Source organism: Sander lucioperca, chromosome 19 (genome assembly GCF_008315115.2).
Source record: "Sander lucioperca isolate FBNREF2018 chromosome 19, SLUC_FBN_1.2, whole genome shotgun sequence".
Lineage (NCBI taxonomy): Eukaryota > Metazoa > Chordata > Actinopteri > Perciformes > Percidae > Sander > Sander lucioperca.
In genome coordinates this window covers 24,800,996-24,827,103 of record NC_050191.1, presented here as the reverse complement: position 1 = coordinate 24,827,103, position 26,108 = coordinate 24,800,996, and the positions used below count along the sequence as shown (strand labels likewise).

At 39.6% G+C, this 26,108-nt stretch overlaps 12 non-coding genes across 12 annotated transcripts; all 12 read left to right on the top strand.

Annotated features, from left to right (window-relative positions):
* The first annotated feature begins 2,077 nt into the window (after positions 1–2,077).
* Positions 2,078–2,150, top strand: trnav-cac. Its single transcript has one exon. It is a non-coding gene; the product is annotated as a tRNA-Val (tRNA).
* Positions 2,151–3,751: 1,601 nt separating this feature from the next.
* trnav-cac lies at positions 3,752–3,824 on the top strand. The gene has a single exon. It is a non-coding gene; the product is annotated as a tRNA-Val (tRNA).
* A 2,518-nt stretch (positions 3,825–6,342) lies between these two features.
* Positions 6,343–6,415, top strand: trnav-cac. The gene has a single exon. It is a non-coding gene; the product is annotated as a tRNA-Val (tRNA).
* Positions 6,416–9,046: 2,631 nt separating this feature from the next.
* trnav-cac lies at positions 9,047–9,119 on the top strand. The gene has a single exon. It is a non-coding gene; the product is annotated as a tRNA-Val (tRNA).
* Positions 9,120–10,762: 1,643 nt separating this feature from the next.
* trnav-cac lies at positions 10,763–10,835 on the top strand. The gene has a single exon. It is a non-coding gene; the product is annotated as a tRNA-Val (tRNA).
* Positions 10,836–14,193: 3,358 nt separating this feature from the next.
* trnav-cac lies at positions 14,194–14,266 on the top strand. Its single transcript has one exon. It is a non-coding gene; the product is annotated as a tRNA-Val (tRNA).
* An 870-nt stretch (positions 14,267–15,136) lies between these two features.
* On the top strand, positions 15,137–15,209 carry trnav-cac. The gene has a single exon. It is a non-coding gene; the product is annotated as a tRNA-Val (tRNA).
* Positions 15,210–17,615: 2,406 nt separating this feature from the next.
* Positions 17,616–17,688, top strand: trnav-cac. The gene has a single exon. It is a non-coding gene; the product is annotated as a tRNA-Val (tRNA).
* Positions 17,689–19,289: 1,601 nt separating this feature from the next.
* trnav-cac lies at positions 19,290–19,362 on the top strand. Its single transcript has one exon. It is a non-coding gene; the product is annotated as a tRNA-Val (tRNA).
* An 869-nt stretch (positions 19,363–20,231) lies between these two features.
* On the top strand, positions 20,232–20,304 carry trnav-cac. Its single transcript has one exon. It is a non-coding gene; the product is annotated as a tRNA-Val (tRNA).
* Positions 20,305–22,752: 2,448 nt separating this feature from the next.
* trnav-cac lies at positions 22,753–22,825 on the top strand. The gene has a single exon. It is a non-coding gene; the product is annotated as a tRNA-Val (tRNA).
* Positions 22,826–23,695: 870 nt separating this feature from the next.
* Positions 23,696–23,768, top strand: trnav-cac. The gene has a single exon. It is a non-coding gene; the product is annotated as a tRNA-Val (tRNA).
* The last annotated feature ends 2,340 nt before the right edge of the window (positions 23,769–26,108 follow it).

Sequence of the window (26,108 nt, the reverse complement as noted above, 5' to 3'; positions counted from 1 at the left end):
TTTGGAAACGAATGCAGACACCCACGTCAGTCAGTTTCATCGGTTAGGTAAGCTTACATGCCTTTCAGTAGCAGTTCCACCTCATGGTTGGTCCAAGCAAATAAATCCCTGGGCTTACTTTTCGCCATTGTTGTTCTTTCTCCAAATTCTTATCAGTATTTAAATAACATAATTGAGCATATATTAATAAAAACATATTTCAACGTTTATGTATATTCTTATACTCTCATTGTTGTTCTTAGCCTCATTGTTCTTACCTTAGCTGAGCCTCAACCTTTTAGCCTCATTGTTGTTGTTTTACGTTCCTGGATCCGTCTTACGTTCCTTCTTCCTTCCTACGTATTTAAATAACATAAGTGAGCATATTTTAATAAAAAAATATTTAAATGTTTATGTAATTCTTAAGGTCCACTGTTCGAAACTGGGCAGAAACACATTTCTTTGTTCGTGTTTACTTCGCACAATCAAACTCTGCTGAGTTAAAATCTCAATAACCTGCATGGAAAACTCCCTGTCGTGAAATTGTGGCTAGGCCTACCGAAGTGTCCATAGTATGTTATTTAACATTATATTAAATAACATATTTGAGCACATTGTAATTAAAAAATATTTTATGTAATTCTTATACTCTCATTGTTGTTCTTAGCCTCATTGTTCTTACCTTAGCTGAGCCTCAACCTCTTAGCCTCATTGTTGTTGTTTTACGTTCCTGGATCCTGAGGTAGGTGATCATATCGTCATTTTAAAGCTCTCTTTGATAGCAGGAACATGCTCAATGCTGCTGTAAAACTTTTGTCTTTCTTGGACTATATCCACTTTAATACTGTTTTCCTTAAAAAAGCATATCTTTTGCTATGTTTAGGCCTTGTATCCACACTACTCCGGCATTTCCGCGACCCTTACACAAAGACATTTGGAAACATTGATCACCCCGTTTAAGTTTGAAAACTGCAGGGTTGCGTTGTAGTCTGTACAGGCAGAACCGGAGAACTTTGGAAACGAATGCAGACACACACGTCAGTGAGTTTCATCGGTAAGGTAAGCTTACATGCCTTTCAGTAGCAGTTCCACCTCATGGTTGGTCCAAGCAAATAAATCCCTGGGCTTACTTTTCGCCATTGTTGTTCTTTCTCCAAATTCTTATCAGTATTTAAATAACATAATTGAGCATATATTAATAAAAAAATATTTCAATGTTTATGTATATTCTTATACTCTCATTGTTGTTCTTAGCCTCATTGTTCTTACCTTAGCTGAGCCTCAACCTCTTAGCCTCATTGTTGTTGTTTTACGTTCCTGGATCCGTCTTACATTCCTGCTTCCTTCCTACATATTTAAATAACATAATTGAGCATATTGTAATAAAAAAAAATTAAAATGTTCATGTAATTCTTATTAGCTAATTGTTGTTCTTAGCCTCATTGTTCTTATCTTAGATGAGCCTCAACCTCTTAGCTTCGTTGTTGTTTTAAGGTCCTGGATCTGTCTTACGTTCCTCCTTCCTTCCTACGTTCCTGGATCCTGAGGTAGGTGATCATATCGTCACTGTAAAGCTCTCTTTGATAGCAGGAACATGCTCAGTGCTGCTGTAAAACTTTTGTCTTTCTTGGACTATATGGACTCTGATAGTTTTTTTCTTAAAAACGCATATCTTTTGCTATGGTTAAGTCTCGAATCCACACTACGCCGGCAAACGTAGTAGTGTCGATGTAGCCTTGGTAAATAATTAGCAGCTGATAGATAAATCTCCCCGTAGGGGAATCGGACCCCGGTCTTCCGCGTGACAGGCGGAGATACTGTCCACTATACTAACGAGGACTGCCCAAACCCTAGATTTGGCATGGCACTCGCTAGGTGGCGCCATTCCAGCATTTAGGCTACAGTGAATATATGTAGAAACATTTAGATTTACTACAAATTCACTGTCACTCATATCCATGACAGAGCAGCTATGACTGAATCCTGTTTAACATATCTATGTGTCAAAAATAAACATGTCAAACGGCATTGTGAGCAGTTGCAGTAAAGTGTGATTGGTGCATTTCCCCACGAACATGCTAAAGAACCCTTTTCATCAGTTTCCGTAGTGTAGTGGTTATCACGTTCGCCTCACACGCGAAAGGTCCCCTGTTCGAAACTGGGCGGAAACACGTTTCTTTGTTCGTGTTTACTTCACACAATCAAACTCTGCTGAGTTAAAATCTCAATTACTTGCATGGAAATCTCCCTGTCGTGAAATTGTGGCTAGGCCTACCGAAGTGTCCATAGTACATGCGCCTAACACACATAATGTCTCTTATACTCTCATCGTTGTTCTTAGCCTCATTGTTCTTACCTTAGCTGAGCCTCAACCTCTTAGCCTCATTGTTGTTGTTTTACGTTCCTGGATCCTGAGGTAGGTGATCATATCGTCATTGTAAATCTCTCTTTGATAGCAGGAACATGCTCAATGCTGCTGTAAAACTTTTGTCTTTCTTGGACTATATCCACTTTAATACTGTTTTCCTTAAAAAAGCATATCTTTTGCTATGTTTAGGCCTTGTATCCACACTACTCCGGCATTTCCGCGACCCTTACACAAAGACATTTGGAAACATTGATCACCCCGTTTAAGTTTGAAAACTGCAGGGTTGCGTTGTAGTCTGTACAGGCAGAACCGGAGAACTTTGGAAACGAATGCAGACACACACGTCAGTGAGTTTCATCGGTAAGGTAAGCTTACATGCCTTTCAGTAGCAGTTCCACCTCATGGTTGGTCCAAGCAAATAAATCCCTGGGCTTACTTTTCGCCATTGTTGTTCTTTCTCCAAATTCTTATCAGTATTTAAATAACATAATTGAGCATATATTAATAAAAAAATATTTCAATGTTTATGTATATTCTTATACTCTCATTGTTGTTCTTAGCCTCATTGTTCTTACCTTAGCTGAGCCTCAACCTCTTAGCCTCATTGTTGTTGTTTTACGTTCCTGGATCCGTCTTACATTCCTGCTTCCTTCCTACATATTTAAATAACATAATTGAGCATATTGTAATAAAAAAAAATTAAAATGTTCATGTAATTCTTATTAGCTAATTGTTGTTCTTAGCCTCATTGTTCTTATCTTAGATGAGCCTCAACCTCTTAGCTTCGTTGTTGTTTTAAGGTCCTGGATCTGTCTTACGTTCCTCCTTCCTTCCTACGTTCCTGGATCCTGAGGTAGGTGATCATATCGTCACTGTAAAGCTCTCTTTGATAGCAGGAACATGCTCAGTGCTGCTGTAAAACTTTTGTCTTTCTTGGACTATATGGACTCTGATAGTTTTTTTCTTAAAAACGCATATCTTTTGCTATGGTTAAGTCTCGAATCCACACCACGCCGGCAAACGTAGTAGTGTCGATGTAGCCTTGGTAAATAATTAGCAGCTGATAGATAAATCTCCCCGTCGGGGAATCGGACCCCGGTCTTCCGCGTGACAGGCGGAGATACTGTCCACTATACTAACGAGGACTGCCCAAACCCTAGATTTGGCATGGCACTCGCTAGGTGGCGCCATTCCAGCATTTAGGCTACAGTGAATATATGTAGAAACATTTAGATTTACTACAAATTCACTGTCACTCATATCCATGACAGAGCAGCTATGACTGAATCCTGTTTAACATATCTATGTGTCAAAAATAAACATGTCAAACGGCATTGTGAGCAGTTGCAGTAAAGTGTGATTGGTGCATTTCCCCACGAACATGCTAAAGAACCCTTTTCATCAGTTTCCGTAGTGTAGTGGTTATCACGTTTGCCTCACACGCGAAAGGTCCCCTGTTCGAAACTGGGCGGAAACACATTTCTTTGTTGGTGTTTACTTCACACAATCAAACTCTGCTGAGTTAAAATCTCAATTACTTGCATGGAAATCTCCCTGTCGTGAAATTGTGGCTAGGCCTACCGAAGTGTCCATAGTACATGCGCCTAACACACATGATTGAATATATTGTAATAAAAAAAAATTTAAATGTTTACGTAATTCTTATTAGCTAATTGTCTCTTTGATAGCAGGAACATGCTCAATGCTGCTGTAAAACTTTTGTCTTTCTTGGACTATATCCACTTTAATACCATTTTCCTTAAAAAAGCATATTTTTTGCTATGTTTAGGCCTTGTATCCACACTACTCCGGCATTTTCGCAAACCTTACACAAAGACATTTGGAAACATTGCTCACCCCGTTTAAGTTTGAAAACTGCAGGGATGCGTTGTAGTTTGTACAGGCAGAACCGGAGAAATTTGGAAACGAATGCAGACACCCACGTCAGTCAGTTTCATCGGTTAGGTAAGCTTACATGCCTTTCAGTAGCAGTTCCACCTCATGGTTGGTCCAAGCAAATAAATCCCTGGGCTTACTTTTCGCCATTGTTGTTCTTTCTCCAAATTCTTATCAGTATTTAAATAACATAATTGAGCATATATTAATAAAAACATATTTCAACGTTTATGTATATTCTTATACTCTCATTGTTGTTCTTAGCCTCATTGTTCTTACCTTAGCTGAGCCTCAACCTTTTAGCCTCATTGTTGTTGTTTTACGTTCCTGGATCCGTCTTACGTTCCTTCTTCCTTCCTACGTATTTAAATAACATAATTGAGCATATTTTAATAAAAAAATATTTAAATGTTTATGTAATTCTTAAGGTCCACTGTTCGAAACTGGGCAGAAACACATTTCTTTGTTCGTGTTTACTTCGCACAATCAAACTCTGCTGAGTTAAAATCTCAATAACCTGCATGGAAAACTCCCTGTCGTGAAATTGTGGCTAGGCCTACCGAAGTGTCCATAGTATGTTATTTAACATTATATTAAATAACATATTTGAGCACATTGTAATTAAAAAATATTTTATGTAATTCTTATACTCTCATTGTTGTTCTTAGCCTCATTGTTCTTACCTTAGCTGAGCCTCAACCTCTTAGCCTCATTGTTGTTGTTTTACGTTCCTGGATCCTGAGGTAGGTGATCATATCGTCATTGTAAAGCTCTCTTTGATAGCAGGAACATGCTCAATGCTGCTGTAAAACTTTTGTCTTTCTTGGACTATATCCACTTTAATACTGTTTTCCTTAAAAAAGCATATCTTTTGCTATGTTTAGGCCTTGTATCCACACTACTCCGGCAATTCCGCGACCCTTACACAAAGACATTTGGAAACATTGATCACCCCGTTTAAGTTTGAAAACTGCAGGGTTGCGTTGTAGTCTGTACAGGCAGAGCCGGAGAACTTTGGAAACGAATGCAGACACACACGTCAGTGAGTTTCATCGGTAAGGTAAGCTTACATGCCTTTCAGTAGCAGTTCCACCTCATGGTTGGTCCAAGCAAATAAATCCCTGGGCTTACTTTTCGCCATTGTTGTTCTTTCTCCAAATTCTTATCAGTATTTAAATAACATAATTGAGCATATATTAATAAAAAAATATTTCAATGTTTATGTATATTCTTATACTCTCATTGTTGTTCTTAGCCTCATTGTTCTTACCTTAGCTGAGCCTCAACCTCTTAGCCTCATTGTTGTTGTTTTACGTTCCTGGATCCGTCTTACATTCCTGCTTCCTTCCTACATATTTAAATAACATAATTGAGCATATTGTAATAAAAAAAAATTAAAATGTTCATGTAATTCTTATTAGCTAATTGTTGTTCTTAGCCTCATTGTTCTTATCTTAGATGAGCCTCAACCTCTTAGCTTCGTTGTTGTTTTAAGGTCCTGGATCTGTCTTACGTTCCTCCTTCCTTCCTACGTTCCTGGATCCTGAGGTAGGTGATCATATCGTCACTGTAAAGCTCTCTTTGATAGCAGGAACATGCTCAGTGCTGCTGTAAAACTTTTGTCTTTCTTGGACTATATGGACTCTGATAGTTTTTTTCTTAAAAACGCATATCTTTTGCTATGGTTAAGTCTCGAATCCACACTACGCCGGAAAACGTAGTAGTGTCGATGTAGCCTTGGTAAATAATTAGCAGCTGATAGATAAATCTCCCCGTAGGGGAATCGGACCCCGGTCTTCCGCGTGACAGGCGGAGATACTGTCCACTATACTAACGAGGACTGCCCAAACCCTAGATTTGGCATGGCACTCACTAGGTGGCGCCATTCCAGCATTTAGGCTACAGTGAATATATGTAGAAACATTTAGATTTACTACAAATTCACTGTCACTCATATCCATGACAGAGCAGCTATGACTGAATCCTGTTTAACATATCTATGTGTCAAAAATAAACATGTCAAACGGCATTGTGAGCAGTTGCAGTAAAGTGTGATTGGTGCATTTCCCCACGAACATGCTAAAGGACCCTTTTCATCAGTTTCCGTAGTGTAGTGGTTATCACGTTCGCCTCACACGCGAAAGGTCCCCTGTTCGAAACTGGGCGGAAACACGTTTCTTTGTTCGTGTTTACTTCACACAATCAAACTCTGCTGAGTTAAAATCTCAATTACTTGCATGGAAATCTCCCTGTCGTGAAATTGTGGCTAGGCCTACCGAAGTGTCCATAGTACATGCGCCTAACACACATAATTGATTATATTGTAATAAAAAAAAATTAAAATGTTTACGTAATTCTTATTAGCTAATTGTTGTTCTTAGCCTCATTGTTCTTACCTTAGCTGAGCCTCAACCTCTTAGCCTCATTGTTGTTGTTTTAAGTTCCTGGATCCTGAGGTAGGTGATCATATCGTCATTGTAAAGCTCTCTTTGATAGCAGGAACATGCTCAATGCTGCTGTAAAACTTTTGTCTTTCTTGGACTATATCCACTTTAATACCATTTTCCTTAAAAAAGCATATTTTTTGCTATGTTTAGGCCTTGTATCCACACTACTCCGGCATTTTCGCAAACCTTACACAAAGACATTTGGAAACATTGCTCACCCCGTTTAAGTTTGAAAACTGCAGGGATGCGTTGTAGTTTGTACAGGCAGAACCGGAGAAATTTGGAAACGAATGCAGACACCCACGTCAGTCAGTTTCATCGGTTAGGTAAGCTTACATGCCTTTCAGTAGCAGTTCCACCTCATGGTTGGTCCAAGCAAATAAATCCCTGGGCTTACTTTTCGCCATTGTTGTTCTTTCTCCAAATTCTTATCAGTATTTAAATAACATAATTGAGCATATATTAATAAAAACATATTTCAACGTTTATGTATATTCTTATACTCTCATTGTTGTTCTTAGCCTCATTGTTCTTACCTTAGCTGAGCCTCAACCTTTTAGCCTCATTGTTGTTGTTTTACGTTCCTGGATCCGTCTTACGTTCCTTCTTCCTTCCTACGTATTTAAATAACATAATTGAGCATATTTTAATAAAAAAATATTTAAATGTTTATGTAATTCTTAAGGTCCACTGTTCGAAACTGGGCAGAAACACATTTCTTTGTTCGTGTTTACTTCGCACAATCAAACTCTGCTGAGTTAAAATCTCAATAACCTGCATGGAAAACTCCCTGTCGTGAAATTGTGGCTAGGCCTACCGAAGTGTCCATAGTATGTTATTTAACATTATATTAAATAACATATTTGAGCACATTGTAATTAAAAAATATTTTATGTAATTCTTATACTCTCATTGTTGTTCTTAGCCTCATTGTTCTTACCTTAGCTGAGCCTCAACCTCTTAGCCTCATTGTTGTTGTTTTACGTTCCTGGATCCTGAGGTAGGTGATCATATCGTCATTGTAAAGCTCTCTTTGATAGCAGGAACATGCTCAATGCTGCTGTAAAACTTTTGTCTTTCTTGGACTATATCCACTTTAATACTGTTTTCCTTAAAAAAGCATATCTTTTGCTATGTTTAGGCCTTGTATCCACACTACTCCGGCATTTCCGCGACCCTTACACAAAGACATTTGGAAACATTGATCACCCCGTTTAAGTTTGAAAACTGCAGGGTTGCGTTGTAGTCTGTACAGGCAGAGCCGGAGAACTTTGGAAACGAATGCAGACACACACGTCAGTGAGTTTCATCGGTAAGGTAAGCTTACATGCCTTTCAGTAGCAGTTCCACCTCATGGTTGGTCCAAGCAAATAAATCCCTGGGCTTACTTTTCGCCATTGTTGTTCTTTCTCCAAATTCTTATCAGTATTTAAATAACATAATTGAGCATATATTAATAAAAAAATATTTCAATGTTTATGTATATTCTTATACTCTCATTGTTGTTCTTAGCCTCATTGTTCTTACCTTAGCTGAGCCTCAACCTCTTAGCCTCATTGTTGTTGTTTTACGTTCCTGGATCCGTCTTACATTCCTGCTTCCTTCCTACATATTTAAATAACATAATTGAGCATATTGTAATAAAAAAAAATTAAAATGTTCATGTAATTCTTATTAGCTAATTGTTGTTCTTTGCCTCATTGTTCTTATCTTAGATGAGCCTCAACCTCTTAGCTTCGTTGTTGTTTTAAGGTCCTGGATCTGTCTTACGTTCCTCCTTCCTTCCTACGTTCCTGGATCCTGAGGTAGGTGATCATATCGTCACTGTAAAGCTCTCTTTGATAGCAGGAACATGCTCAGTGCTGCTGTAAAACTTTTGTCTTTCTTGGACTATATGGACTCTGATAGTTTTTTTCTTAAAAATGCATATCTTTTGCTATGGTTAGGTCTCGTATCCACACTACGCCGGCAAACGTAGTAGTGTCGATGTAGCCTTGGTAAATAATTAGCAGCTGATAGATAAATCTCCCCGTCGGGGAATCAGACCCCGGTCTTCCGCGTGACAGGCGGAGATACTGTCCACTATACTAACGAGGACTGCCCAAACCCTAGATTTGGCATGGCACTCGCTAGGTGGCGCCATTCCAGCATTTAGGCTACAGTGAATATATGTAGAAACATTTAGATTTACTACAAATTCACTGTCACTCATATCCATGACAGAGCAGCTATGACTGAATCCTGTTTAACATATATATGTGTCAAAAATAAACATGTCAAACGGCATTGTGAACATTTGCAGTAAAGTGTGATTGGTGCATTTCCCCACGAACATGCTAAAGAACCCTTTTCATCAGTTTCCGTAGTGTAGTGGTTATCACATTGGCCTCACACGCGAAAGGTCCCCTGTTCGAAACTGGGCGGAAACACGTTTCTTTGTCTGTGTTTACTTCACACAATCAAACTCTGCTGAGTTAAAATCTCAATTACTTGCATTGAAATCTCCCTGTCGTGAAATTGTGGCTAGGCCTACCTTAGTGTCCATAGTATGTTATTTAACATTATATTAAATAACATATTTGAGCACATTGTAATTAAAAAATATTTTATGTAATTCTTATACTCTCATTGTTGTTCTTAGCCTCATTGTTCTTACCTTAGCTGAGCCTCAACCTCTTAGCCTCATTATTGTTGTTTTACGTTCCTGGATCCTGAGGTAGGTGATCATATCGTCATTGTAAAGCTCTCTTTGATAGCAGGAACATGCTCAATGCTGCTGTAAAACTTTTGTCTTTCTTGGACTATATCCACTTTAATACTGTTTTCCTTAAAAAAGCATATCTTTTGCTATGTTTAGGCCTTGTATCCACACTACTCCGGCATTTCCGTGACCCTTACACAAAGACATTTGGAAACATTGATCACCCCGTTTAAGTTTGAAAACTGCAGGGTTGCGTTGTAGTCTGTACAGGCAGAACCGGAGAACTTTGGAAACGAATGCAGACACCCACATCAGTGAGTTTCATCGGTAAGGTAAGCTTACATGCCTTTCAGTAGCAGTTCCACCTCATGGTTGGTCCAAGCAAATAAATCCCTGGGCTTACTTTTCGCCATTGTTGTTCTTTCTCCAAATTCTTATCAGTATTTAAATAACATAATTGAGCATATATTAATAAAAAAATATTTCAATGTTTATGTATATTCTTATACTCTCATTGTTGTTCTTAGCCTCATTGTTCTTACCTTAGCTGAGCCTCAACCTCTGAGCCTCATTGTTGTTGTTTTACGTTCCTGGATCCGTCTTACATTCCTGCTTCCTTCCTACGTATTTAAATAACATAATTGAGCATATTGTAATAAAAAAAAATTAAAATGTTCATGTAATTCTTATTAGCTAATTGTTGTTCTTAGCCTCATTGTTCTTATCTTAGATGAGCCTCAACCTCTTAGCTTCGTTGTTGTTTTAAGGTCCTGGATCTGTCTTACGTTCCTCCTTCCTTCCTACGTTCCTGGATCCTGAGGTAGGTGATCATATCGTCACTGTAAAGCTCTCTTTGATAGCAGGAACATGCTCAGTGCTGCTGTAAAACTTTTGTCTTTCTTGGACTATATGGACTCTGATAGTTTTTTTCTTAAAAACGCATATCTTTTGCTATGGTTAGGTCTCGTATCCACACTACGCCGGCAAACGTAGTAGTGTCGATGTAGCCTTGGTAAATAATTAGCAGCTGATAGATAAATCTCCCCGTAGGGGAATCGGACCCCGGTCTTCCGCGTGACAGGCGGAAATACTGTCCACTATACTAACGAGGACTGCCCAAACCCTAGATTTGGCATGGCACTCGCTAGGTGGCGCCATTCCAGCATTTAGGCTACAGTGAATATATGTAGAAACATTTAGATTTACTACAAATTCACTGTTACTCATATCCATGACAGAGCAGCTATGACTGAATCCTGTTTAACATATCTATGTGTCAAAAATAAACATGTCAAACGGCATTGTGAACATTTGCAGTAAAGTGTGATTGGTGCATTTCCCCACGAACATGCTAAAGAACCCTTTTCATCAGTTTCCGTAGTGTAGTGGTTATCACGTTCGCCTCACACGCGAAAGGTCCCCTGTACGAAACTGGGCGGAAACACGTTTCTTTGTTCGTGTTTACTTCACACAATCAAACTCTGCTGAGTTAAAATCTCAATTACTTGCATGGAAATCTCCCTGTCGTGAAATTGTGGCTAGGCCTACCAAAGTGTCCATAGTACATTTGCCTAACACACAAAATGTCTCTTATACTCTCATTGTTGTTCTTAGCCTCATTGTTCTTACCTTAGCTGAGCCTCAACCTCTTAGCCTCATTGTTGTTGTTTTAAGTTCCTGGATCCTGAGGTAGGTGATCATATCATCATTGTAAAGTTCTCTTTGATAGCAGGAACATGCTCAATGCTGCTGTAAAACTTTTGTCTTTCTTGGACTATATCCACTTTAATACCATTTTCCTTAAAAAAGCATATTTTTTGCTATGTTTAGGCCTTGTATCCACACTACTCCGGCATTTCCGCGACCCTTACACAAAGACATTTGGAAACATTGCTCACCCCGTTTAAGTTTGAAAACTGCAGGGATGCGTTGTAATTTGTACAGGCAGAACCGGAGAAATTTGGAAACGAATGCAGACACCCACGTCAGTCAGTTTCATCGGTTAGGTAAGCTTACATGCCTTTCAGTAGCAGTTCCACCTCATGGTTGGTCCAAGCAAATAAATCCCTAGGCTTACTTTTCGCCATTGTTGTTCTTTCTCCAAATTCTTATCAGTATTTAAATAACATAATTGAGCATATATTAATAAAAAAATATTTCAACGTTTATGTATATTCTTATACTCTCATTGTTGTTCTTAGCCTCATTGTTGTTGTTTTACGTTCCTGGATCTGTCTTACGTTCCTTCTTCCTTCCTACGTATTTAAATAACATAATTGAGCATATTTTAATAAAAAAATATTTAAATGTTTATGTAATTCTTAAGGTCCACTGTTCGAAACTGGGCAGAAACACATTTCTTTGTTTGTGTTTACTTCGCACAATCAAACTCTGCTGAGTTAAAATCTCAATAACCTGCATGGAAAACTCCCTGTCGTGAAATTGTGGCTAGGCCTACCGAAGTGTCCATAGTATGTTATTTAACATTATATTAAATAACATATTTGAGCACATTGTAATTAAAAAATATTTTATGTAATTCTTATACTCTCATTGTTGTTCTTAGCCTCATTGTTCTTACCTTAGCTGAGCCTCAACCTCTTAGCCTCATTGTTGTTGTTTTACGTTCCTGGATCCTGAGGTAGGTGATCATATCGTCATTGTAAAGCTCTCTTTGATAGCAGGAACATGCTCAATGCTGCTGTAAAACTTTTGTCTTTCTTGGACTATATCCACTTTAATACTGTTTTCCTTAAAAAAGCATATCTTTTGCTATGTTTAGGCCTTGTATCCACACTACTCCGGCATTTCCGTGACCCTTACACAAAGACATTTGGAAACATTGATCACCCCGTTTAAGTTTGAAAACTGCAGGATTGCGTTGTAGTCTGTACAGGCAGAACCGGAGAACTTTGGAAACGAATGCAGACACCCACGTCAGTGAGTTTCATCGGTAAGGTAAGCTTACATGCCTTTCAGTAGCAGTTCCACCTCATGGTTGGTCCAAGCAAATAAATCCCTGGGCTTACTTTTCGCCATTGTTGTTCTTTCTCCAAATTCTTATCAGTATTTAAATAACATAATTGAGCATATATTAATAAAAAAATATTTCAATGTTTATGTATATTCTTATACTCTCATTGTTGTTCTTAGCCTCATTGTTCTTACCTTAGCTGAGCCTCAACCTCTGAGCCTCATTGTTGTTGTTTTACGTTCCTGGATCCGTCTTACATTCCTGCTTCCTTCCTACGTATTTAAATAACATAATTGAGCATATTGTAATAAAAAAAAATTAAAATGTTCATGTAATTCTTATTAGCTAATTGTTGTTCTTAGCCTCATTGTTCTTATCTTAGATGAGCCTCAACCTCTTAGCTTCGTTGTTGTTTTAAGGTCCTGGATCTGTCTTACGTTCCTCCTTCCTTCCTACGTTCCTGGATCCTGAGGTAGGTGATCATATCGTCATTGTAAAGCTCTCTTTGATAGCAGGAACATGCTCAATGCTGCTGTAAAACTTTTGTCTTTCTTGGACTATATCCACTTTAATACTGTTTTCCTTAAAAAAGCATATCTTTTGCTATGTTTAGGCCTTGTATCCACACTACTCCGGCATTTCCGCGACCCTTACACAAAGACATTTGGAAACATTGATCACCCCGTTTAAGTTTGAAAACTGCAGGGTTGCGTTGTAGTCTGTACAGGCAGAACCGGAGAACTTTGGAAACGAATGCAGACACACACGTCAGTGAGTTTCATCGGTAAGGTAAGCTTACATGCCTTTCAGTAGCAGTTCCACCTCATGGTTGGTCCAAGCAAATAAATCCCTGGGCTTACTTTTCGCCATTGTTGTTCTTTCTCCAAATTCTTATCAGTATTTAAATAACATAATTGAGCATATATTAATAAAAAAATATTTCAATGTTTATGTATATTCTTATACTCTCATTGTTGTTCTTAGCCTCATTGTTCTTACCTTAGCTGAGCCTCAACCTCTTAGCCTCATTGTTGTTGTTTTACGTTCCTGGATCCGTCTTACATTCCTGCTTCCTTCCTACGTATTTAAATAACATAATTGAGCATATTGTAATAAAAAAAAATTAAAATGTTCATGTAATTCTTATTAGCTAATTGTTGTTCTTAGCCTCATTGTTCTTATCTTAGATGAGCCTCAACCTCTTAGCTTCGTTGTTGTTTTAAGGTCCTGGATCTGTCTTACGTTCCTCCTTCCTTCCTACGTTCCTGCATCCTGAGGTAGGTGATCATATCGTCACTGTAAAGCTCTCTTTGATAGCAGGAACATGCTCAGTGCTGCTGTAAAACTTTTGTCTAAATTGGACTATATGGACTCTGATAGTTTTTTTCGTAAAAACGCATATCTTTTGCTATGGTTAAGTCTCGAATCCACACTACGCCGGCAAACGTAGTAGTGTCGATGTAGCCTTGGTAAATAATTAGCAGCTGATAGATAAATCTCCCCGTAGGGGAATCGGACCCCGGTCTTCCGCGTGACAGGCGGAGATACTGTCCACTATACTAACGAGGACTGCCCAAACCCTAGATTTGGCATGGCACTCGCTAGGTGGCGCCATTCCAGCATTTAGGCTACAGTGAATATATGTAGAAACATTTAGATTTACTACAAATTCACTGTCACTCATATCCATGACAGAGCAGCTATGACTGAATCCTGTTTAACATATCTATGTGTCAAAAATAAACATGTCAAACGGCATTGTGAGCAGTTGCAGTAAAGTGTGATTGGTGCATTTCCCCACGAACATGCTAAAGAACCCTTTTCATCAGTTTCCGTAGTGTAGTGGTTATCACGTTCGCCTCACACGCGAAAGGTCCCCTGTTCGAAACTGGGCGGAAACACGTTTCTTTGTTCGTGTTTACTTCACACAATCAAACTCTGCTGAGTTAAAATCTCAATTACTTGCATGGAAATCTCCCTGTCGTGAAATTGTGGCTAGGCCTACCGAAGTGTCCGTAGTACATGCGCCTAACACACATAATTGATTATATTGTAATAAAAAAAAATTTAAATGTTTACGTAAATCTTATTAGCTAATTGTTGTTCTTAGCCTCATTGTTCTTACCTTAGATGAGCCTCAACCTCTTAGCCTCGTTGTTGTTTTAAGGTCCTGGATCTGGCTTACGTTCCTCCTTCCTTCCTACGTTCCTGGATCCTGAGGTAGGTGATCATATCGTCACTGTAAAGCTCTCTTTGATAGCAGGAACATGCTCAGTGCTGCTGTAAAACTTTTGTCTTTCTTGGACTATATGGACTCTGATAGTTTTTTTCGTAAAAACGCATATCTTTTGCTATGGTTAGGTCTCGTATCCACACTACGCCGGCAAACGTAGTAGTGTCGATGTAGCCTTGGTAAATAATTAGCACCTGATAGATAAATCTCCCCGTCGGGGAATCGGACCCCGGTCTACCGCGTGACAGGCGGAGATACTGTCCACTATACTAACGAGGACTGCCCAAATCCTAGATTTGGCATGGCACTCGCTAGGTGGCGCCATTCCAGCATTTAGGCTCCAGTGAATATATGTAGAAACATTTAGATTTACTACAAATTCACTGTCACTCATATCCATGACAGAGCAGCTATGACTGAATCCTGTTTAACATATATATGTGTCAAAAATAAACATGTCAAACGGCATTGTGAACATTTGCAGTAAAATGTGATTGGTGCATTTCCCCACGAACATGCTAAAGAACCCTTTTCATAAGTTTCCGTAGTGTAGTGGTTATCACGTTCGCCTCACACGCGAAAGGTCCCCTGTTCGAAACTGGGCGGAAACACGTTTCTTTGTTCGTGTTTACTTCACACAATCAAACTCTGCTGAGTTAAAATCTCAATTACTTGCATGGAAATCTCCCTGTCGTGAAATTGTGGCTAGGCCTACCGAAGTGTCCATAGTACATTCGCCTAACACACAAAATGTCTCTTATACTCTCATTGTTGTTCTTAGCCTCATTGTTCTTACCTTAGCTGAGCCTCAACCTCTTAGCCTCATTGTTGTTGTTTTAAGTTCCTGGATCCTGAGGTAGGTGATCATATCGTCATTGTAAAGCTCTCTTTGATAGCAGGAACATGCTCAATGCTGCTGTAAAACTTTTGTCTTTCTTGGACTATATCCACTTTAATACCATTTTCCTTAAAAAAGCATATTTTTTGCTATGTTTAGGCCTTGTATCCACACTACTCCGGCATTTCCGCAACCCTTACACAAAGACATTTGGAAACATTGCTCACCCCGTTTAAGTTTGAAAACTGCAGGGATGCGTTGTAGTTTGTACAGGCAGAACCGGAGAAATTTGGAAACGAATGCAGACACCCACGTCAGTCAGTTTCATCGGTTAGGTAAGCTTACATGCCTTTCAGTAGCAGTTCCACCTCATGGTTGGTCCAAGCAAATAAATCCCTGGGCTTACTTTTCGCCATTGTTGTTCTTTCTCCAAATTCTTATCAGTATTTAAATAACATAATTGAGCATATATTAATAAAAAAATATTTCAACGTTTATGTATATTCTTATACTCTCATTGTTGTTCTTAGCCTCATTGTTCTTACCTTAGCTGAGCCTCAACCTCTTAGCCTCATTGTTGTTGTTTTACGTTCCTGGATCCGTCTTACATTCCTGCTTCCTTCCTACGTATTTAAATAACATAATTGAGCATATTGTAATAAAAAAAAATTAAAATGTTCATGTAATTCTTATTAGCTAATTGTTGTTCTTAGCCTCATTGTTCTTATCTTAGATGAGCCTCAACCTCTTAGCTTCGTTGTTTTTTTAAGGTCCTGGATCTGTCTTACGTTCCTCCTTCCTTCCTACGTTCCTGGATCCTGAGGTAGGTGATCATATCGTCATTGTAAAGCTCTCTTTGATAGCAGGAACATGCTCAATGCTGCTGTAAAACTTTTGTCTTTCTTGGACTATATCCACTTTAATACTGTTTTCCTTAAAAAAGCATATCTTTTGCTATGTTTAGGCCTTGTATCCACACTACTCCGGCATTTCCGCGACCCTTACACAAAGACATTTGGAAACATTGATCACCCCGTTTAAGTTTGAAAACTGCAGGGTTGCGTTGTAGTCTGTACAGGCAGAACCGGAGAACTTTGGAAACGAATGCAGACACACACGTCAGTGAGTTTCATCGGTAAGGTAAGCTTACATGCCTTTCAGTAGCAGTTCCACCTCATGGTTGGTCCAAGCAAATAAATCCCTGGGCTTACTTTTCGCCATTGTTGTTCTTTCTCCAAATTCTTATCAGTATTTAAATAACATAATTGAGCATATATTAATAAAAAAATATTTCAATGTTTATGTATATTCTTATACTCTCATTGTTGTTCTTAGCCTCATTGTTCTTACCTTAGCTGAGCCTCAACCTCTTAGCCTCATTGTTGTTGTTTTACGTTCCTGGATCCGTCTTACATTCCTGCTTCCTTCCTACGTATTTAAATAACATAATTGAGCATATTGTAATAAAAAAAAATTAAAATGTTCATGTAATTCTTATTAGCTAATTGTTGTTCTTAGCCTCATTGTTCTTACCTTAGATGAGCCTCAACCTCTTAGCCTCGTTGTTGTTTTAAGGTCCTGGATCTGGCTTACGTTCCTCCTTCCTTCCTACGTTCCTGGATCCTGAGGTAGGTGATCATATCGTCACTGTAAAGCTCTCTTTGATAGCAGGAACATGCTCAGTGCTGCTGTAAAACTTTTGTCTTTCTTGGACTATATGGACTCTGATAGTTTTTTTCGTAAAAACGCATATCTTTTGCTATGGTTAGGTCTCGTATCCACACTACGCCGGCAAACGTAGTAGTGTCGATGTAGCCTTGGTAAATAATTAGCACCTGATAGATAAATCTCCCCGTCGGGGAATCGGACCCCGGTCTACCGCGTGACAGGCGGAGATACTGTCCACTATACTAACGAGGACTGCCCAAATCCTAGATTTGGCATGGCACTCGCTAGGTGGCGCCATTCCAGCATTTAGGCTACAGTGAATATATGTAGAAACATTTAGATTTACTACAAATTCACTGTCACTCATATCCATGACAGAGCAGCTATGACTGATTCCTGTTTAACATATATATGTGTCAAAAATAAACATGTCAAACGGCATTGTGAACATTTGCAGTAAAATGTGATTGGTGCATTTCCCCACGAACATGCTAAAGAACCCTTTTCATAAGTTTCCGTAGTGTAGTGGTTATCACGTTCGCCTCACACGCGAAAGGTCCCCTGTTCGAAACTGGGCGGAAACACGTTTCTTTGTTCGTGTTTACTTCACACAATCAAACTCTGCTGAGTTAAAATCTCAATAACCTGCATGGAAATCTCCCTGTCGTGAAATTGTGGCTAGGCCTACCGAAGTGTCCATAGTACATTCGCCTAACACACAAAATGTCTCTTATACTCTCATTGTTGTTCTTAGCCTCATTGTTCTTACCTTAGCTGAGCCTCAACCTCTTAGCCTCATTGTTGTTGTTTTACGTTCCTGGATCCTGAGGTAGGTGATCATATCGTCATTGTAAAGCTCTCTTTGATAGCAGGAACATGCTCAATGCTGCTGTAAAACCTTTGTCTTTCTTGGACTATATCCACTTTAATACTGTTTTCCTTAAAAAAGCATATCTTTTGCTATGTTTAGGCCTTGTATCCACACTACTCCGGCATTTCCGCGACCCTTACACAAAGACATTTGGAAACATTGATCACCCCGTTTAAGTTTGAAAACTGCAGGGTTGCGTTGTAGTCTGTACAGGCAGAACCGGAGAACTTTGGAAACGAATGCAGACACACACGTCAGTGAGTTTCATCGGTAAGGTAAGCTTACATGCCTTTCAGTAGCAGTTCCACCTCATGGTTGGTCCAAGCAAATAAATCCCTGGGCTTACTTTTCGCCATTGTTGTTCTTTCTCCAAATTCTTATCAGTATTTAAATAACATAATTGAGCATATATTAATAAAAAAATATTTCAATGTTTATGTATATTCTTATACTCTCATTGTTGTTCTTAGCCTCATTGTTCTTACCTTAGCTGAGCCTCAACCTCTTAGCCTCATTGTTGTTGTTTTACGTTCCTGGATCCGTCTTACATTCCTGCTTCCTTCCTACGTATTTAAATAACATAATTGAGCATATTGTAATAAAAAAAAATTAAAATGTTCATGTAATTCTTATTAGCTAATTGTTGTTCTTAGCCTCATTGTTCTTATCTTAGATGAGCCTCAACCTCTTAGCTTCGTTGTTGTTTTAAGGTCCTGGATCTGTCTTACGTTCCTCCTTCCTTCCTACGTTCCTGGATCCTGAGGTAGGTGATCATATCGTCACTGTAAAGCTCTCTTTGATAGCAGGAACATGCTCAGTGCTGCTGTAAAACTTTTGTCTTTCTTGGACTATATGGACTCTGATAGTTTTTTTCGTAAAAACGCATATCTTTTGCTATGGTTAGGTCTCGTATCCACACTACGCCGGCAAACGTAGTAGTGTCGATGTAGCCTTGGTAAATAATTAGCAGCTGATAGATAAATCTCCCCGTCGGGGAATCGGACCCCGGTCTTCCGCATGACAGGCGGAGATACTGTCCACTATACTAACGAGGACTGCCCGAATCCTAGATTTGGCATGGCACTCGCTAGGTGGCGCCATTCCAGCATTTAGGCTACAGTGAATATATGTAGAAACATTTAGATTTACTACAAATTCACTGTCACTCATATCCATGACAGAGCAGCTATGACTGAATCCTGTTTAACATATCTATGTGTCAAAAATAAATATGTCAAACGGCATTGTGAGCAGTTGCAGTAAAGTGTGATTGGTGCATTTCCCCACGAACATGCTAAAGAACCCTTTTCATCAGTTTCCGTAGTGTAGTGGTTATCACGTTCGCCTCACACGCGAAAGGTCCCCTGTTCGAAACTGGGCGGAAACACGTTTCTTTGTTCGTGTTTACTTCACACAATCAAACTCTGCTGAGTTAAAATCTCAATTACTTGCATGGAAATCTCCCTGTCGTGAAATTGTGGCTAGGCCTACCGAAGTGTCCATAGTACATGCGCCTAACACACATAATTGATTATATTGTAATAAAAAAAAATTAAATGTTTACGTAATTCTTATTAGCTAATTGTTGTTCTTAGCCTCATTGTTCTTACCTTAGATGAGCCTCAACCTCTTAGCCTCGTTGTTGTTTTAAGGTCCTGGATCTGTCTTACGTTCCTCCTTCCTTCCTACGTTCCTGGATCCTGAGGTAGGTGATCATATCGTCACTGTAAAGCTCTCTTTGATAGCAGGAACATGCTCAGTGCTGCTGTAAAACTTTTGTCTTTCTTGGACTATATGGACTCTGATAGTTTTTTTCGTAAAAACGCATATCTTTTGCTATGGTTAGGTCTCGTATCCACACTACGCCGGCAAACGTAGTAGTGTCGATGTAGCCTTGGTAAATAATTAGCACCTGATAGATAAATCTCCCCGTCGGGGAATCGGACCCCGGTCTACCGCGTGACAGGCGGAGATACTGTCCACTATACTAACGAGGACTGCCCAAATCCTAGATTTGGCATGGCACTCGCTAGGTGGCGCCATTCCAGCATTTAGGCTCCAGTGAATATATGTAGAAACATTTAGATTTACTACAAATTCACTGTCACTCATATCCATGACAGAGCAGCTATGACTGAATCCTGTTTAACATATATATGTGTCAAAAATAAACATGTCAAACGGCATTGTGAACATTTGCAGTAAAATGTGATTGGTGCATTTCCCCACGAACATGCTAAAGAACCCTTTTCATAAGTTTCCGTAGTGTAGTGGTTATCACGTTCGCCTCACACGCGAAAGGTCCCCTGTTCGAAACTGGGCGGAAACACGTTTCTTTGTTCGTGTTTACTTCACACAATCAAACTCTGCTGAGTTAAAATCTCAATTACTTGCATGGAAATCTCCCTGTCGTGAAATTGTGGCTAGGCCTACCGAAGTGTCCATAGTACATGCGCCTAACACACATAATTGATTATATTGTAATAAAAAAAAATTAAAATGTTTACGTAATTCTTATTAGCTAATTGTTGTTCTTAGCCTCATTGTTCTTACCTTAGCTGAGCCTCAACCTCTTAGCCTCATTGTTGTTGTTTTAAGTTCCTGGATCCTGAGGTAGGTGATCATATCGTCATTGTAAAGCTCTCTTTGATAGCAGGAACATGCTCAATGCTGCTGTAAAACTTTTGTCTTTCTTGGACTATATCCACTTTAATACCATTTTCCTTAAAAAAGCATATTTTTTGCTATGTTTAGGCCTTGTATCCACACTACTCCGGCATTTCCGCAACCCTTACACAAAGACATTTGGAAACATTGCTCACCCCGTTTAAGTTTGAAAACTGCAGGGATGCGTTGTAGTTTGTACAGGCAGAACCGGAGAAATTTGGAAACGAATGCAGACACCCACGTCAGTCAGTTTCATCGGTTAGGTAAGCTTACATGCCTTTCAGTAGCAGTTCCACCTCATGGTTGGTCCAAGCAAATAAATCCCTGGGCTTACTTTTCGCCATTGTTCTTTCTCCAAATTCTTATCAGTATTTAAATAACATAATTGAGCATATATTAATAAAAAAATATTTCAACGTTTATGTATATTCTTATACTCTCATTGTTGTTCTTAGCCTCATTGTTCTTACCTTAGCTGAGCCTCAACCTTTTAGCCTCATTGTTGTTGTTTTACGTTCCTGGATCCGTCTTACGTTCCTTCTTCCTTCCTACGTATTTAAATAACATAATTGAGCATATTTTAATAAAAAAATATTTAAATGTTTATGTAATTCTTAAGGTCCACTGTTCGAAATTGGGCAGAAACACATTTCTTTGTTCGTGTTTACTTCGCACAATCAAACTCTGCTGAGTTAAAATCTCAATAACCTGCATGGAAAACTCCCTGTCGTGAAATTGTGGCTAGGCCTACCAAAGTGTCCATAGTATGTTATTTAACATTATATTAAATAACATATTTGAGCACATTGTAATTAAAAAATATTTTATGTAATTCTTATACTCTCATTGTTGTTCTTAGCCTCATTGTTCTTACCTTAGCTGAGCCTCAACCTCTTAGCCTCATTGTTGTTGTTTTACGTTCCTGGATCCTGAGGTAGGTGATCATATCGTCATTGTAAAGCTCTCTTTGATAGCAGGAACATGCTCAATGCTGCTGTAAAACTTTTGTCTTTCTTGGACTATATCCACTTTAATACTGTTTTCCTTAAAAAAGCATATCTTTTGCTATGTTTAGGCCTTGTATCCACACTACTCCGGCATTTCCGCGACCCTTACACAAAGACATTTGGAAACATTGATCACCCCGTTTAAGTTTGAAAACTGCAGGGTTGCGTTGTAGTCTGTACAGGCAAAACCGGAGAACTTTGGAAACGAATGCAGACACCCACGTCAGTGAGTTTCATCGGTAAGGTAAGCTTACATGCCTTTCAGTAGCAGTTCCACCTCATGGTTGGTCCAAGCAAATAAATCCCTGGGATTACTTTTCGCCATTGTTGTTCTTTCTCCAAATTCTTATCAGTATTTAAATAACATAATTGAGCATATATTAATAAAAAAATATTTCAACGTTTATGTATATTCTTATACTCTCATTGTTGTTCTTAGCCTCATTGTTCTTACCTTAGCTGAGCCTCAACCTCTTAGCCTCATTGTTGTTGTTTTACGTTCCTGGATCCGTCTTACATTCCTCCTTCCTTCCTACGTTCCTGGATCCTGAGGTAGGTGATCATATCGTCACTGTAAAGCTCTCTTTGATAGCAGGAACATGCTCAGTGCTGCTGTAAAACTTTTGTCTTTCTTGGACTATATGGACTCTGATAGTTTTTTTCTTAAAAACGCATATCTTTTGCTATGGTTAGGTCTCGTATCCACACTACGCCGGCAAACGTAGTAGTGTCGATGTAGCCTTGGTAAGTAATTAGCAGCTGATAGATAAATCTCCCCGTCGGGCAATCAGACCCCGGTCTTCCGCGTGACAGGCGGAGATACTGTCCACTATACTAACGAGGACTGCCCAAACCCTAGATTTGGCATGGCACTCGCTAGGTGGCGCCATTCCAGCATTTAGGCTACAGTGAATATATGTAGAAACATTTAGATTTACTACAAATTCACTGTCACTCATATCCATGACAGAGCAGCTATGACTGAATCCTGTTTAACATATATATGTGTCAAAAATAAACATGTCAAACGGCATTGTGAACATTTGCAGTAAAGTGTGATTGGTGCATTTCCCCACGAACATGCTAAAGAACCCTTTTCATCAGTTTCCGTAGTGTAGTGGTTATCACATTCGCCTCACACGCGAAAGGTCCCCTGTTCGAAACTGGGCGGAAACACGTTTCTTTGTTTGTGTTTACTTCACACAATCAAACTCTGCTGAGTTAAAATCTCAATTACTTGCATTGAAATCTCCCTGTCGTGAAATTGTGGCTAGGCCTACCGAAGTGTCCATAGTACATGCGCCTAACACACATAATTGATTATATTGTAATAAAAAAAAAGTTAAATGTTTACGTAATTCTTATTAGCTAATTGTTGTTCTTAGCCTCATTGTTCTTACCTTAGATGAGCCTCAACCTCTTAGCCTCGTTGTTGTTTTAAGGTCCTGGATCTGTCTTACGTTCCTCCTTCCTTCCTACGTTCCTGGATCCTGAGGTAGGTGATCATATCGTCACTGTAAAGCTCTCTTTGATAGCAGGAACATGCTCAGTGCTGCTGTAAAACTTTTGTCTTTCTTGGACTATATGGACTCTGATAGTTTTTTTCGTAAAAACGCATATCTTTTGCTATGGTTAGGTCTCGTATCCACACTACGCCGGCAAACGTAGTAGTGTCGATGTAGCCTTGGTAAATAATTAGCCGCTGATAGATAAATCTCCCTGTCGGGGAATCGGACCCCGGTCTTCCGCGTGACAGGCGGAGATACTGTCCACTATACTAACGAGGACTGCCCAAATCCTAGATTTGGCATGGCACTCGCTAGGTGGCGCCATTCCAGCATTTAGGCTACAGTGAATATATGTAGAAAAATTTAGATTTACTACAAATTCACTGTCACTCATATCCATGACAGAGCAGCTATGACTGAATCCTGTTTAACATATATATGTGTCAAAAATAAACATGTCAAAAGGCATCGTGAACATTTGCAGTAAAATGTGATTGGTGCATTTCCCCACGAACATGCTAAAGGAGCCTTTTCATCAGTTTCCGTAGTGTAGTGGTTATCACGTTCGCCTCACACGCGAAAGGTCCCCTGTTCGAAACTGGGCGGAAACTCGTTTCTTTAATGGTGTTTACTTCGCACAATCAAACTCTGCTGAGTTAAAATCTCAATTACTTGCATGGAAATCTCCCTGTCGTGAAATTGTGGCTAGGCCTACCGAAGTGTCCATAGTACATTCACCTAACACACAAAATGTCTCTTATACTCTCATTGTTGTTCTTAGCCTCATTGTTCTTACCTTAGCTGAGCCTCAACCTCTTAGCCTCATTGTTGTTGTTTTAAGTTCCTGGATCCTGAGGTAGGTGATCATATCGTCATTGTAAAGCTCTCTTTGATAGCAGGAACATGCTCAATGCTGCTGTAAAACTTTTGTCTTTCTTGGACTATATCCACTTTAAAACCATTTTCCTTAAAAAAGCATATCTTTTGCTATGTTTAGGCCTTGTATCCACACTACTCCGGCATTTCCGCGACCCTTACACAAAGACATTTGGAAACATTGCTCACCCCGTTTAAGTTTGAAAACTGCAGGGTTGCGTTGTAGTCTGTACAGGCAGAACCGGAGAACTTTGGAAACGAATGCAGACACTCACGTCAGTGAGTTTCATCGGTAAGGTAAGCTTACATGCCTTTCAGTAGCAGTTCCACCTCATGGTTGGTTGTTTTTGGCTATTGTGCATGAAAGACACCAAATCCCAGAATGCACTTGCTTCGCTGCTTTAGCGTCTACTCCCAAGCCACGCCTACCGTTTACAGACAGTGAGACAGTCAACTCAACTTAAGTGTGTTTTATTGTCATTTCAATTATATACATGAAACGTTTCTCCGTAGCTCAAGTGGTTACACAATTAAAATATATAAAAACGACATTATATAAAAACCACATACGAAACAGGCTACATTGAGTGCACACACATTATATGCTCCGTAAAGTTCAGCTAACACATAGCTACTAGCATTAGCGCTTGGTGGGCTGTTAACACCGAGTATAAACACAGCTGTAAATTTGCGTGGAATGTAGAATGGTCGGCATTTAACAGTCACAAACTCCACCAGCAGTTAGCAGTTAGTTGGATACAAGCACCCCATTTCTGCACCAGGCAGTCCGTGTAAACGCAGCCCACCTCGACTAGCTAGTCTTAAAGTAAAAAACACAGCAGTCTCTGAACTCGCGTTGGGAGTTTCGTTGAAGTTGGATGTAGTCCAGTTTGTTGTCTAATGAGCGGACACTTGCAAGCAGGATTGATGGAACAGGTGGCCGGCTAACGTTAGCTTTCCACCGGCACACTCGTTCAACGTTCCCCTCTGATGATGTCCCTTTAACAGCCAGAGGCATCGAGCAACACCACTGGTCTCCATACCCGACGGGCGAAACTCGCGCAGTGTGTCGAGTATTCCGTCTGTAATAAAGTGTCCTGCATATTCTCCCATCTGTACCAATGTATCCCGGTGGTACACGTGTAGTTTGAATGCACATAATTGTTGTTCTAAAATTTCCTTCAGGATGACTAAATCTATCTATTTAAAAGTTTTCTGCTGAGAAGCCAGTAAGCGAGGATTCAAGATGACTGATGCTTGTTTTGCCTCGGCAATCTTCTGAGAAAGACGACAGTCCAACCCCCTATGGGCTGGTTGAAAACATGCAGAAGTAGCTCTACTACTGGCTGTAGTCCTTTGCCTCTGGGCAAAAATCCCTCTGATGACGGAAAATGACGATTTTTGCGTCATCAGAGGCCTTTTTCCAGACCCACAATACAGAGATCTCTAGTCTCAAGGGAACATGAGGGAGGGAAGCACGGTCATTCAAAAATACTACTGGGTTTCTACAGATACAAAGCTTAATGCTAAATCAGTGAAGTATCCCTTTAACGCAGCTGCCTGTTCAACTCTCGATCGTTAAATCGGTGCGTGAAGGATAACATCTGCGCGTGTGAAATGATATAATTTGCTCGTGAGCATGTTTTATCGCACTCGTGAGATATGACATAATCGTGACTTCATAGAAAACCTCCTTTTGTATGAAAACATGCAACTGATTAAGACAGACATTAAAAGAGTAGCTTCTTATTGTATAAGTGGTGCAGAGGTGCATGGAGCAAAAGTCTGTATTGCTGCTGCGCATGCTCTCTACTTATTTTACAATCCTCTTGTCAGAATGTTTTTCTGCCACAAAAGCAAACGTTCCTTCGGGTAAACTCGCCATATAACGCCGCGGCTTGCTGGTCCGATGTGCAGAATCAGGTGACTGCCGGGGCGGACTGATTATGCTCCGGATGTGGGCTGCGCACTGGATCACAGGTGTCCTCCTGTGTCGGGCGGTGGCACAATGGCCCAGCGATCAGGATTACAATAATATGTTTATCCACTACAATTATCCATGTACACAGACAACT